The sequence below is a fragment of the Gossypium arboreum genome, chromosome 8 (assembly GCF_025698485.1).
Source record: "Gossypium arboreum isolate Shixiya-1 chromosome 8, ASM2569848v2, whole genome shotgun sequence".
NCBI lineage: Eukaryota > Viridiplantae > Streptophyta > Magnoliopsida > Malvales > Malvaceae > Gossypium > Gossypium arboreum.
The window spans coordinates 94,283,534-94,295,692 of record NC_069077.1 but is presented as its reverse complement, the minus strand read 5'-3'; the positions used below and the strand labels follow the sequence as shown (position 1 = coordinate 94,295,692).

At 39.9% G+C, this 12,159-nt stretch overlaps 1 non-coding gene across 1 annotated transcript; it reads right to left on the bottom strand.

Moving 5' to 3' along the window:
* Positions 1-10,286: 10,286 nt before the first annotated feature.
* Positions 10,287-10,393, bottom strand: LOC128280071 (small nucleolar RNA R71). Its single transcript, XR_008270252.1, has one exon. It is a non-coding gene; the product is annotated as a small nucleolar RNA R71 (small nucleolar RNA).
* Positions 10,394-12,159: the final 1,766 nt, after the last annotated feature.

The following is a 12,159-nucleotide window of genomic DNA, read 5'->3' as shown; positions in this document are numbered from 1 at the left end:
AGCTCGCACACACATTGCCATACCCTCCGAACTCGCACACCCAAGGTCAGTATTTTTCCAGCTTGCACACTTAGTGCCAAATATTTCCAGCACGCACACTTAGTGCCATATATTTCCAGCACGCACACTTAGTGCCAATCTCGTCACCATACACACGTATTGTTCAAGACACATAGTGCCGAAAGCAAACTTTCTACACATTCCACTATTTCTATTACATTCAACAATTATCCTCATTCCATACACATACAATTTCATTTATATATATATATCATTCCATTAAACACAATTGCATAGATTTTCCAATCATTTAAGCAATATCAAACATATGTGCTTTATGACTTACCTTGTGTTCGTAAATAATTCCAAGTCGGCTACTCGATGATCTTCGATTTCCCTTGTTGGACGCCTCCTTTAGGATCTTGAGCTTAAACAAATAAATTAGCTCATTCAACCGCTTTGGTACATATATTGGTATCCACATTTTAATGATCTTATGACATACGAACGACATAGTAAAATTTTATCTTACTACCTTACGTTCTTAGCTATTCGCTAATAGCCTTATGCAATTACCATACTATCAATAATCCAATCACATTCATTACTCAAGTATAGTATTTTCACATTCGCAATAATATTACATACAATAGCCGATTCTTCTTACTTTGTATTTATGCAACTATTTGATCATTAGTTTAGTTCAAACACCCATACACCAAGATTTATCAAGTTTAGCATGAAACATAACCTTAATCCTCAATGACCACTATGGCCGAAAATCCTAGTCAACCCAAAATCACAATTTCTAACACATAATTGTTCATAACACAATTAAAGCATCCTCTCCATTCCAACACTTCAAGACACATACATTTCCCACAAATCTCCAACTTCATATTCGGCCTTAGTGTACATACACAAGCTGATTTTTTTCTTCCTATCATCCAACCTAACTATATGAATATTTAACTAGCTCACACTTCACCCATCCACAATCACTCATTTAACACAAAGAAAATAATCAACTCCCTTCACTATCTACCATGGTCAGATACTTCATGCACCACCCAAATCCAAAATTTTAACATGGGCTAGTTAAAGAACTTAGTAATCAACTTTCATTAAGCTGAAATTTCAAAATCTAACATGAATTACTAACCTTGTTTTGAGCTTAAAGTTGACCAAATCTCCCTCCCCTTTCTTTCTTCAATTCGCTAAGAGAGAACCAAAGGAAATGAAGCTCTTTTTTTCTTTCTTTGCTCCATTCACGGCAACTTGGGGGAGGCATCCACACTTTTTTTTTTTTCTTATTTTATTCCCTTTCTTTTAAATTCCTTTCTTTATTTTAATTTGTCTCCCATAATCCAATTTCTTATTATAATATCTAAGGCAAACAAATATATTGCCCATCATCAATCTAACTTGGCCGCCACCATAAGGAAAATTTGGCAATTTGACATGCAAGTCCAAGCATTTTCTAATATGTATCAATAGGCCACTTTAACATTAGCCTAGCACATTTCTCAATTTCCTCACATAAGTCCTTTCTAATAAATTTCACCTACGAATGACGTAAATTAAGGCACGAAATTTTCACATATGTACGCTCATGCACAATAAACATAGAAAATAATAATTAATTATTCTTGTGTCTTGGTTTTGTGGTCCCGAAACCACATCCCGACTATGGTCAATTTTGGGATGTCACAACTCTCCCCACTTAAGAAATTTTCGTCCCGAAAATCTTACCGTAAATAGGCTCGGTATCGCTCTTTCATAGAGTCCTCAAGTTCCCAAGTGGCTTCTTCAATTCCGTGTTTATGCCACAACACCTTCACTAACGGATTTTCTTATTGCAACTCTTTTACTTCACGCATCATAATGCGAACGGTTCCTCTTCATAGCTCAAATTAGGGTGAATCTCAATCTCGGATGGAGCAATTACGTGCGATGGATCAGACCTATATCGTCAAGCATCGAGACATGAAAACGCTAGAATCCTTTCGAGCTCGGGGCAAAATTAATCGATATGCGATCGCCCAACTCGTTCGGATACTTCATATGGCCCGATGAACCTCGGACTCAATTTGCCCTTACGACCAAATCTAAGCACCTTCTTCCAAGGTGAAACTTTGAGAAAGACCTTGTCTCCAACTTGATATTCAACATCTTTTCTTTTCAAACCGCATACGACTTTTGGCGATCCGGCGACTTTCAAACTTTCACGAATTACTCGAACTTTTGCTCGGCATCCTTAACCAAATCAACCTCAAGAATTTACCTTCACTAAGTTCACCCGAATAATGGGTACGGCATTTACGACCGTATAAAGCCTCGTAAGGCGCCATCTTAATACTTGATTGAAAGCTATTGTTGTAGGCGAATTCAATCAAAGGTAAATACCGTTCCATGAACCACTAAACTCAAGGATGCAACATCTCAACATATCCTCGAGTATTTGAATTATCCGCTCGGATTGACCATCGGTTTGGGGATGAAAAGCGGTGCTAAAATGCAGCTTGGTACCCAAAGCATCTTGCAATTTCTTCCAAAATCGCGACGTAAATCTTGGGTCTCTATCCGACATGATAGAAATAGGCACCCCTGTAATCTCACAACTGGGAAACGTACAATTCGCTAGTTTGTCCATTGAAAATCCCGACGACGGGATAAAGTGAGCCGACTTAGTCGGTCTATCGACAACGACCCAAATCGCATCCTTCTTACTCATCGACAATGGCGGTCCGGATACAAAGTCCATTGTGACTCGATCCCATTTCCATTCGGGTATCATGATAGGTCAAGTAATCCGATGGCACTTGATGTTCGCTTTCACTTGTTGACATATCGACACCTTGAAACAAATTCGTAAATGTCTCGTTTCATACCGGCCACCAAAATTGGCGTTTTGGTCATTGTACATTTTAGTACTACCGGGTGGATTGACATTCGACTACAATGGGCTTCATTTAGAATTATCGAAATAAGTTCAATTCTTTGGAACACACAGACGACTTCGAACCTCAAACAATCGTCATCATCAATTTGAAACTCGATTCCTTGTTCGTAACGCACTCATTTCGCTTTTGCAAGCAACTCCTCATCAACTTTCTCGAGCTTCCCGAATTTGATGAGCCAACAATGGTTTGGCCTTTAATTCGCTACTAACACATTGTCGGGTAGAATAGACAAGTGTACATTCATCGTCAGTAAAGTAAATAGTGATTTCGACTTAAGGCATCCGCAACCACATTAGCCTTTCCGGTGATAATTAATGACGAGTTCATAATCTTTTAACAACTCGAGCCATCGTCTTTGTCGCAGATTTAAGTCTCTCCGAGTCATCAAATATTTGAGACTTTTGTGATCCGAATACACATGGCACTTCTCACCAAATAAGTAATGTCGCCATATCTTCAAGGCGAACACGATGGCGACCAATTCGAGATCATGGGTTGGATAATTTTTCTCATGTGGCTTTAATTGTCTCGACGATAGGCCACAACTCGACCTTCTTGCATCAATACGCAACCTAACCCATGTAGGAGGCATCACTATAGATGACAAACTCTTTGCCGATTCGGTTGTACTAGAACCGAGCTTTCGTCAAATGGGTTTTCAATTGGTCGAAACTTTTTCGACACTTTTCCGTCCATTCAAATTTGACATCTTTCAAGCGGTTTTGTCATGGGTGTGGCTATCATCGAGAATCCTTTCACAAACCGTCGGTAAGTAAGCAAGCCCCAAAAGCTCCTAACCGGTAACATTCCTTGGAGGTTTCCAATTGACTATGGTCGAAATTTTGTTCAGTCCACCCGACACCGATCGCGGACACCACGTGCCCCAAAAAGCTAACCTCTTTCAACCAAAATTCACATTTATTGAACTTTATGTATAACCGCTTATCTCGTAAGATTTGCAACACTAGCCTCGGTGTTCAAGATGTTCGGTTTCATCTTTCGAATAGACCAAAATGTCATCGATAAATACAACTACGAACCGATCCAAGTATGGCCTGAAAATTCTATTCATTAAATCCATACACACCGCAGGGCATTAGTGAGCCCAAACGGCATCACCAAGAATTCGTAGTGACCGTACCTCGCTCTAAAAGCGGTTTTGGTATGTCCGATTCTCGGACCCTCAACCGATAGTACCCGACCTCAAATCTATCTTTGAAAACACCGAGGCTCCCTTTAATTGATCAAACAAATCGTCAATTCGTGGCAATGGATATTTATTCTTTATCGTCACTTTATTGAGTTGACGATAGTCGATGCACAACCTCATGGTTCCGTCCTTCTTCTTCACAAACAATACAAAAGCGCCCATGGAGAAAAACTCGGTCGAGCGAAACCTCTATCCGTCAATTCTTGCAATTGAACCTTCAATTCCTTTAATTCCGTTAATGCCATACGTTACGGGCTATTGAAATCGGCGTAGTACGGTACAACTTCGATGCGAATTCCACTTCTCGAACCGGTGGCAATCCAGTAACTCCTCGTGAAAACATCCGAATACTCACAAACCACTGGTACCGATTCGAGTTTCCTTTCCGTCTCTTTACTTCCAAACACATACGCAAGGTATGTTTCACACCCTTTTCACATACCCGAGCGGTCATAGAAGATATTATCGTGGCGCTCCTTTTAAATCGAGAGACTCGACTCGGACTACCTCATTATTTGCACTCCTCAAATCAATGGTTTTCCTTTGCGATCCACCATCGCATCATGTACGGTCACCAATCCATACCAAGAATAACATCGAATTCATTAAATGGTAGAAGCATCGATCGGCCGGAAAGCGAGATTCTCGAATTATTAGGGGCATCTCTTGCACACTTTATCAACAAGCACGTATTGACCCAAAGGGTTTGACACTGAATTACGAACTCAGAGACTCAACGGTAGAGTCTTCTTTGGATGCTAAGGTTTCACATACATATGAGTGAGTAGAGCGGGGTCAATCAATGCAATCACAATAGTATCAAAGAGAGTAAAAGTACCGGTGATAACGTCGGGGAGGATGCCTCCTCTCGTGCGCGGATGGCATATGCTCTAGCAGAGCACGGGTCTCGGATCGGACGGCCAGATTAGAGGCTCCTCTCGATTACCACCCCTACCTCCAGAGATTCTCGGGGCCTACCTCCAATTGCGTCGTTCGCTAGGTCTTGCACCTTGCGTCTTATTCCTCTCATCTAGCTCCGTGCAATCTCTAATGAAGTGGTCCTTGAACCGCATCCATAACAGCCCTATTAATGCAGACTTACCCCAACATTCACCTAGGTGTCGTCTTCCACATTGGGGCATTCAGTCTCTCTTGACGACTATTGCCCACACTAGCTACTGAAGTAGCTCGAGTCCGTCAATGGTCGGGCTCTAATGGAAATTCATGATCGTCCTCGACTTCATGGTGTCCTCCCGAACCTCTTTACAGCCGAGAACGGAGCTTTACTCGTCGATATTTTACGGTAATCTCTTGCTTCAAATTCAGCCTTCTTCTTCTCCTTCCCAAGTTCTTCCGCCTTGTAGGCTCGTTCTACTAGTGTCACGAACTCCTTTATCTCCAAAATTCCCACTAGTAACTTTAACTCTTCATTCAATCCTTCTTCAAATCTTTTGCACATCGCAACCTCATCAGCCACACACTCCGGGCATACCGACTAAGTCTTATTTAACTCATGTTCAGATTCGAATCTGATCATCCGGCCTTGCTTGAGTTCCAAGAATTCCTTACGCTTCGATCGATGAACTGTTGACTAATGTATTTCTTTGAATTGGATTGAAAGAAATCCTGTAACTCGTTCATTTGGGACTATGGAAATTAAAGTCCTCCACCAATAGTAAGTCGAGTCTCACAACAAGGATATAGCACACTTAAGACATTCATCGGTGTGCATGACAGTTCATCACTCTAATGGTGTTATCGAGCGAACTTGGCCTTTTCGGCATCATCAAGAACTATGGCCTTGAACTCCTCGGCCCGCTTCCTAATCAAGTCCACGGTGGTTTACTCACCTCACAGGATCAATAACTGGAGGCATTGCGGGCTCTTGGGTGGAGTATTTAAATTCGGAATGGTTGGACAGCCGGGTTGGTTCGGGCATATTATGCGACCCACTCATTCATCATAGTGAAGAAGGCTTGTTTCGCCTTCATTTTGATTATTCGCGGATGACCGAGGCTCAACAGCGGTGTCCCTTGCGCAGAGCAGCCGCTACACTTTCAACGTCATCCGCCAAGGGTCTCTATCCGGGTTCCATCGCTAATCAAAACAAAAATTTCAACCGTCGAAGTCATCACATTATTAAGCACTATCAATTTGGCATGTATATCTAGACTCACACGCCTATGGTAGTCCTAGAACCGACTAAACCATAGCTCGATACCAATAAAATTGTAACATTTCTAACTCGTGACCGACGCGGTGTTCGGACACGAGGGTTAACGCCAAATCCTCTCAAGATACCAACCAATTTGACATTACCGGTCAGGTGGAAAACTGCGTCACCGTCGCCTTAAAATCATATCTCGAGTTTCAAAACTCGGAAACTGGTTTCGTAAATTTTCCTGAATCTAGACTCATATACCCATCCATGGATTTATTTTTAGAATTTTTGGTTGGGCCAATTGGTACAGTTTATTAGTTAAAGTCACCCATATTACAGGGATCGACTGCTCTAACCTTCGTGCGTTACAACTTGGATATCTCTCTGTACAGGGATTTAATACTGGTGCCGTTTGTTTCTAATGAAACTAGACTCAAAATGGAATCTGTACATATAAGGCATGACTCCTAATTCTGTCTGGATAATTTATGGAAAATTTTCAAAGTCGCGACAGGGGTCCCAGAAACCGTCTGGCCCTGTCTCACGAGAACTATTTAATTTCATAATTTACTCACTATTTAATTCTACTTCTACTATTTTTAGTGATTTTTCAATCTCATCTCACCGCTGCTGTCCGCAAGCATTCATCGCAGAGACTCGCCAATTTCATGAATCTTTCCTTGGCCTTAATCATCCATCATACATGACACAAATTATGGGCACCATATCAAAATTAGAGTTTCTAAGACTCGTGGCTATAGGTTCTAGCATCCCACTCGACGACCACATAGGCCATTTTCACATGGCTTAAAGTTTACAACCCACAATTCGACAAAATATAATAGCCTATACATGCCAAATGTTCTTCAACAACAAAAACAATACCACAAGATTTCAGCGGTGTGATGACTTCAACCACGGTCCCGATCACGCAAACAATACGAGTCCGAGAGACCTAAATGGGTGACAAGAAAAACACCGAGTGAGTTTACAACTCAAGAAGTCATAAGCATTAATCAATCCATCGATAAAGTTACTACTACATGTACAACAAATGAGGCTAGGTACTCGTCCATACCGAATTTATACCATAATACCTCGGACCTTTCGGTCCAATCTCGTACCAATTCATACATCCACATTTCATATTCTACACAACAAGATAATCAAGCATTTTACACATTAACTCATTTTCCAGCACAACCATACACACTTCAATCATCACATAGATTTAAGGCTTACCAATTTCAATCCCCAAGCATGAACGAATTCTCTATTCGTCATGAGCTCGAGGTACTTACCCGATCCGCTGTCCATACTCAATTCAATGGAGACACACCTCCATATATATAGAGTACGCACACATAGTGCTTACCACTCGATTTCGCACACTTAGTGCCACGTAATTTAAGCTCGCACACACAAATTGCCATACCCTCCGAACTCGCACACCCAATTGCCATATTTTTCCAGCTTGCACACTTAGCGCCAAATATTTCCAGACGCACACTTAGTGCCATATATTTCCAAAGACGCACACTTAGTGCCAATCTCGTCACCATACACACGTATTGTTCAAGACACATAGTGCCGAAAGCAAACTTTCTACACATTCCACTATTTCTATTACATTCAACAATTATCCTCATTCCATACACATACAATTTCATTTATACATATATATATCGTTCCATTAAACACAATTGCATAGATTTTCCAATCATTTAAGCAATACCAAACATATGTGCTTTATGACTTACCTTGTGTTCGGTAAATAATTCCAAGTCGGCTACTCGATGATCTTCGATTTCCCTTGTTGGACGCTCTCCTTTAGGATCTTGAGCTTAAACAAATAAATTAGCTCATTCAACCGCTTTGGTACATATATTGGTATCCACATTTTAATGATCTTATGACATACGAACGACATAGTAAAATTTTTATCTTACTACCTTACGTTCTTAGCTATTCGACTAATAGCCTTATGCAATTACCATACTATCAATAATCCAATCACATTCATTACTCAAGTATAGTATTTTCACATTCGCAATAATATTACATACAATAGCCGATTCTTCTTACTTTGTATTTATGCAACTATTTGATCATTAGTTTAGTTCAAACACCCATACACCAAGATTTATCAAGTTTAGCATGAAACATAACCTTAATCCTTAATGACCACTATGGCCGAAAATCCTAGTCAACCCAAAATCACAATTTCTAACACATAATTGTTCATAACACAATTAAAGCATCCTCTCCATTCCAACACTTCAAGACACATACATTTCCCACAAATCTCCAACTTCATATTCGGCCTTAGTGTACATACACAAGCTGATTTTTTCTTCCTATCATCCAACCTAACTATATGAATATTTAACTAGCTCACACTTCACCCATCCACAATCACTCATTTAACACAAAGAAAATAATCAACTCCCTTCACTATCTACCATGGTCAGATACTTCATGCACCACCCAAATCCAAAATTTTAACATGGGCTAGTTAAAGAACTTAGTAATCAACTTTCATTAAGCTGAAATTTCAAAATCTAACATGAATTACTAACCTTGTTTTGAGCTTAAAGTTGACCAAATCTCCCTCCCCTTTCTTTCTTCAATTCGCAAGAGAGAACCAAAGGAAATGAAGCTCTCTTTTTTTCTTTCTTTGCTCCATTCACGGCAACTTGGGGGAGGCATCCACACTTTTTTTTTTTCTTATTTTATTCCCTTTCTTTTAAATTCCTTTCTTTATTTTAGTTTATCTCCCATAATCCAATTTCTTATTATAATATCTAAGGCAAACAAATATATTGCCCATCATCAATCTAACTTGGCCACCACCATAAGGAAAATTTGGCAATTTGACATGCAAGTCCAAGCATTTTCTAATATGTATCAATAGGCCACTTTAACATTAGCCTAGCACATTTCTCAATTTCCTCACATAAGTCCTTTCTAATAAATTTCACCTACGAATGACGAAATTAAGGCACGAAATTTTCACATATGTACGTTCATGCACAATAAACATAGAAAATAATAATTAATTATTCTTGTGTCTCGGTTTTGTGGTCCCGAAACCACATCCCGACTATGGTCAATTTTGGGATGTCACAAAAATTATTTTTACCTCACCAAAGTGTTTTAATTAATTTCATAAATATTGCTTTTTACAGTCCATGTGGGTACGATAACTCGACATTTTCTTGTCACTTTATTACTTGTTACGATTGTGTACACTTGCACATTTCCACCGTTCCAAGTTTTTGGCGCCGTTGTCGGTGACTATTTTAAAAAAAACATTATTTGTGAATTTATTTTTTCATTTTGATTCTTTTATTTTCCTGTTCAATTTTCCTTACTTAATAATTTTTCTCTGATTACTTCAGGTGTTTATGAGTATTGACCGAATTATCGACTTACTCCCAGTGGACCCTGAAATAGAACGAACCTTTCGCCAACGAAGAAGACAAGCGAACTAGAGAAGGACTAAAGAGATGAATTTTGAGAATATCAATCAAGGAAACGAACCAAACCTTGCTCAAATCCTATCCTTATTGCTGATGATAGGGATAGAGCTTTACGACAATATGTCGTGCCAGTTTTTAATGACCTTAATCCAGGTATTAGAAGACCCGAGATCGAGGCACAACAATTCGAGCTGAAGCCAGTCATGTTCCAGATGCTTCAGATAGTAGGCTAGTTTAGTGGAATGCCTACTGAAGATCCTCATCTTCATTTAAGACTGTTTATGGAGATGAGCAACTCTTTCAAGCTAACTGGAATACCCAAAGATGCATTACGATTAAAACTATTCCCGTACTCGCTGAAGGACAGAGCTCGAGCCTGGTTAAACTCACTGCCACCGAACTCGATTTCTACATGGCAAGAGTTAGCAGAGAGATTTCTTGTGAAGTATTTCCCGCCTAGCAAGATTGCTAAGCTAAGAAATGAGATTACTGTTTTCCAAAAAATGGATGATGAGTCCTTGTATGAGGCATGGGAAAGATTCAAAGAGTTATTACGAAAGTGCCCTCATCATAGAATTCTGCATTGCATCCAACTTGAGACATTTTACAATGGTCTCAACGCTTACACAATGATGGTAGTAAATGCTTTTGCTAACGGTCTATCTTATCTAAGTCTTACAATGAGGCTTATGAAATCATCGAGAGGATCGCCAATAATAATTATCAGTGGCCAACCAATCGAGCAACGTCAGGAAGATGAGTTGCTGGAATCCATGAAGTGGACGCTCTCACTTCACTTACATCCCAGGTATCTTCGATATCTTCAATATTAAAGAATCTTACCACTAATGGGTCTAACAGTTTTGCAGCTCAACCACCTAACCAATATGAGAATATAGCCTGTGTCTATTGTGGGGAAGGACATGTGTTTGAAGAATGTCCGTCAAACCCAGAATCCATGTACTACATAGGTAATCAGAACCACAATCGAGGTAGGAAAGGGATGCAATCCAACTTTTACAACCCATGTGGTGAAATCACCACAATCTTTCCTGGAGTAACCAAAGGGCTGGAGGCAGTAACAACTACGCCCAACATAGACCAACCCAGCTGCCTAGTTTTTCACAGTAAGTTCAAAAACCAATTCAGCCTGAATCGTCCAATAGCTTAGAGAATTTATTGAAGGCATACATGGCGAAGAATGACGCCACTCTAAGGAATTTGGAGAATCAAGTGGGCTAGCTTGCTACTGAACTTAGGAATCGTTCACAAGGTGCTTTACCTAGTGATACGGAAAATTTGAGAAATCCAGGGAAGGAGCATTCTAAAGCACTAACATTAAGGAGCGGAAAAATGGTAGAGCCCAACATTATTGAAGTTGAAAAGGAGCATGCTGAAGCTCAAGATTCGGAAGAAGTTCAACCGAGTGTTGAAGTTCCTGTTCCACTAGAACCAGAACCTGCAATACCTGAAAAGGTAACTTCAAAACTAGCCAATTTTGATCAGCCAACCATTCCATTAGCAGCAGAATTGTCGCCAAAGACAAATCAACCAGTACCAACTTCAGTATATAAACCTCCACCACCTTACCCTCAAAGACTCCAGAAGCAAAAACAGGAGGTCCAATTCAAGAAGTGTCTTGACGTACTCAAGCAACTTCATATCAACATCCCGTTTGTTGAAGCACTTGAACAAATGCCAAATTATGTAAAATTCATGAAAGATATCCTGTCCAAGAAGAGAAGACTTGGAGAATTTGAGACGGTAGCTTTGACGAAGGAATGCAGTGTATATCTTCAAGACAAATTACCCCCTAAGCTGAAGGATCCTGGGTGTTTTACCATTCCATGCAACATTGGAGCAGCTTATTGTGTTAAGGTACTAAGTGACTTGGATGCAAGTATCAACTTGATGCCTATGTTGATATTTAAGAAGTTGGGGATTTGTGAAGTTTGACCTACTACGTTTACACTTCAGCTAGCAGATCGATCCTTAGCACATCTAGAAGGAAAAATCGAGGACGTATTGGTACGTGTAGATAAGTTTATCTTTCCTGCTGATTTTGTAATTTTAGATTTCGAAGCAAACAAAGAAGTATCAATTATCCTGGGGAGACCGTTCTTAGCAACCGAAAGGACACTTATTGATGTGCAGAAGGGTGAACTTACTATGTCCATTCAGGACGATCAGGTAACATTTAATGTTTTCAAGTCAATGTGATTTCTTGACACAATAGATGATTGTTCTGCAGTATCCAACTTAAAGGATTTTATAGTGGAGAAGGAACTCAACTCTATTGAGGATCCTCTGGAAAGAATTTTGACATCAGACCCTCCAAGTGAT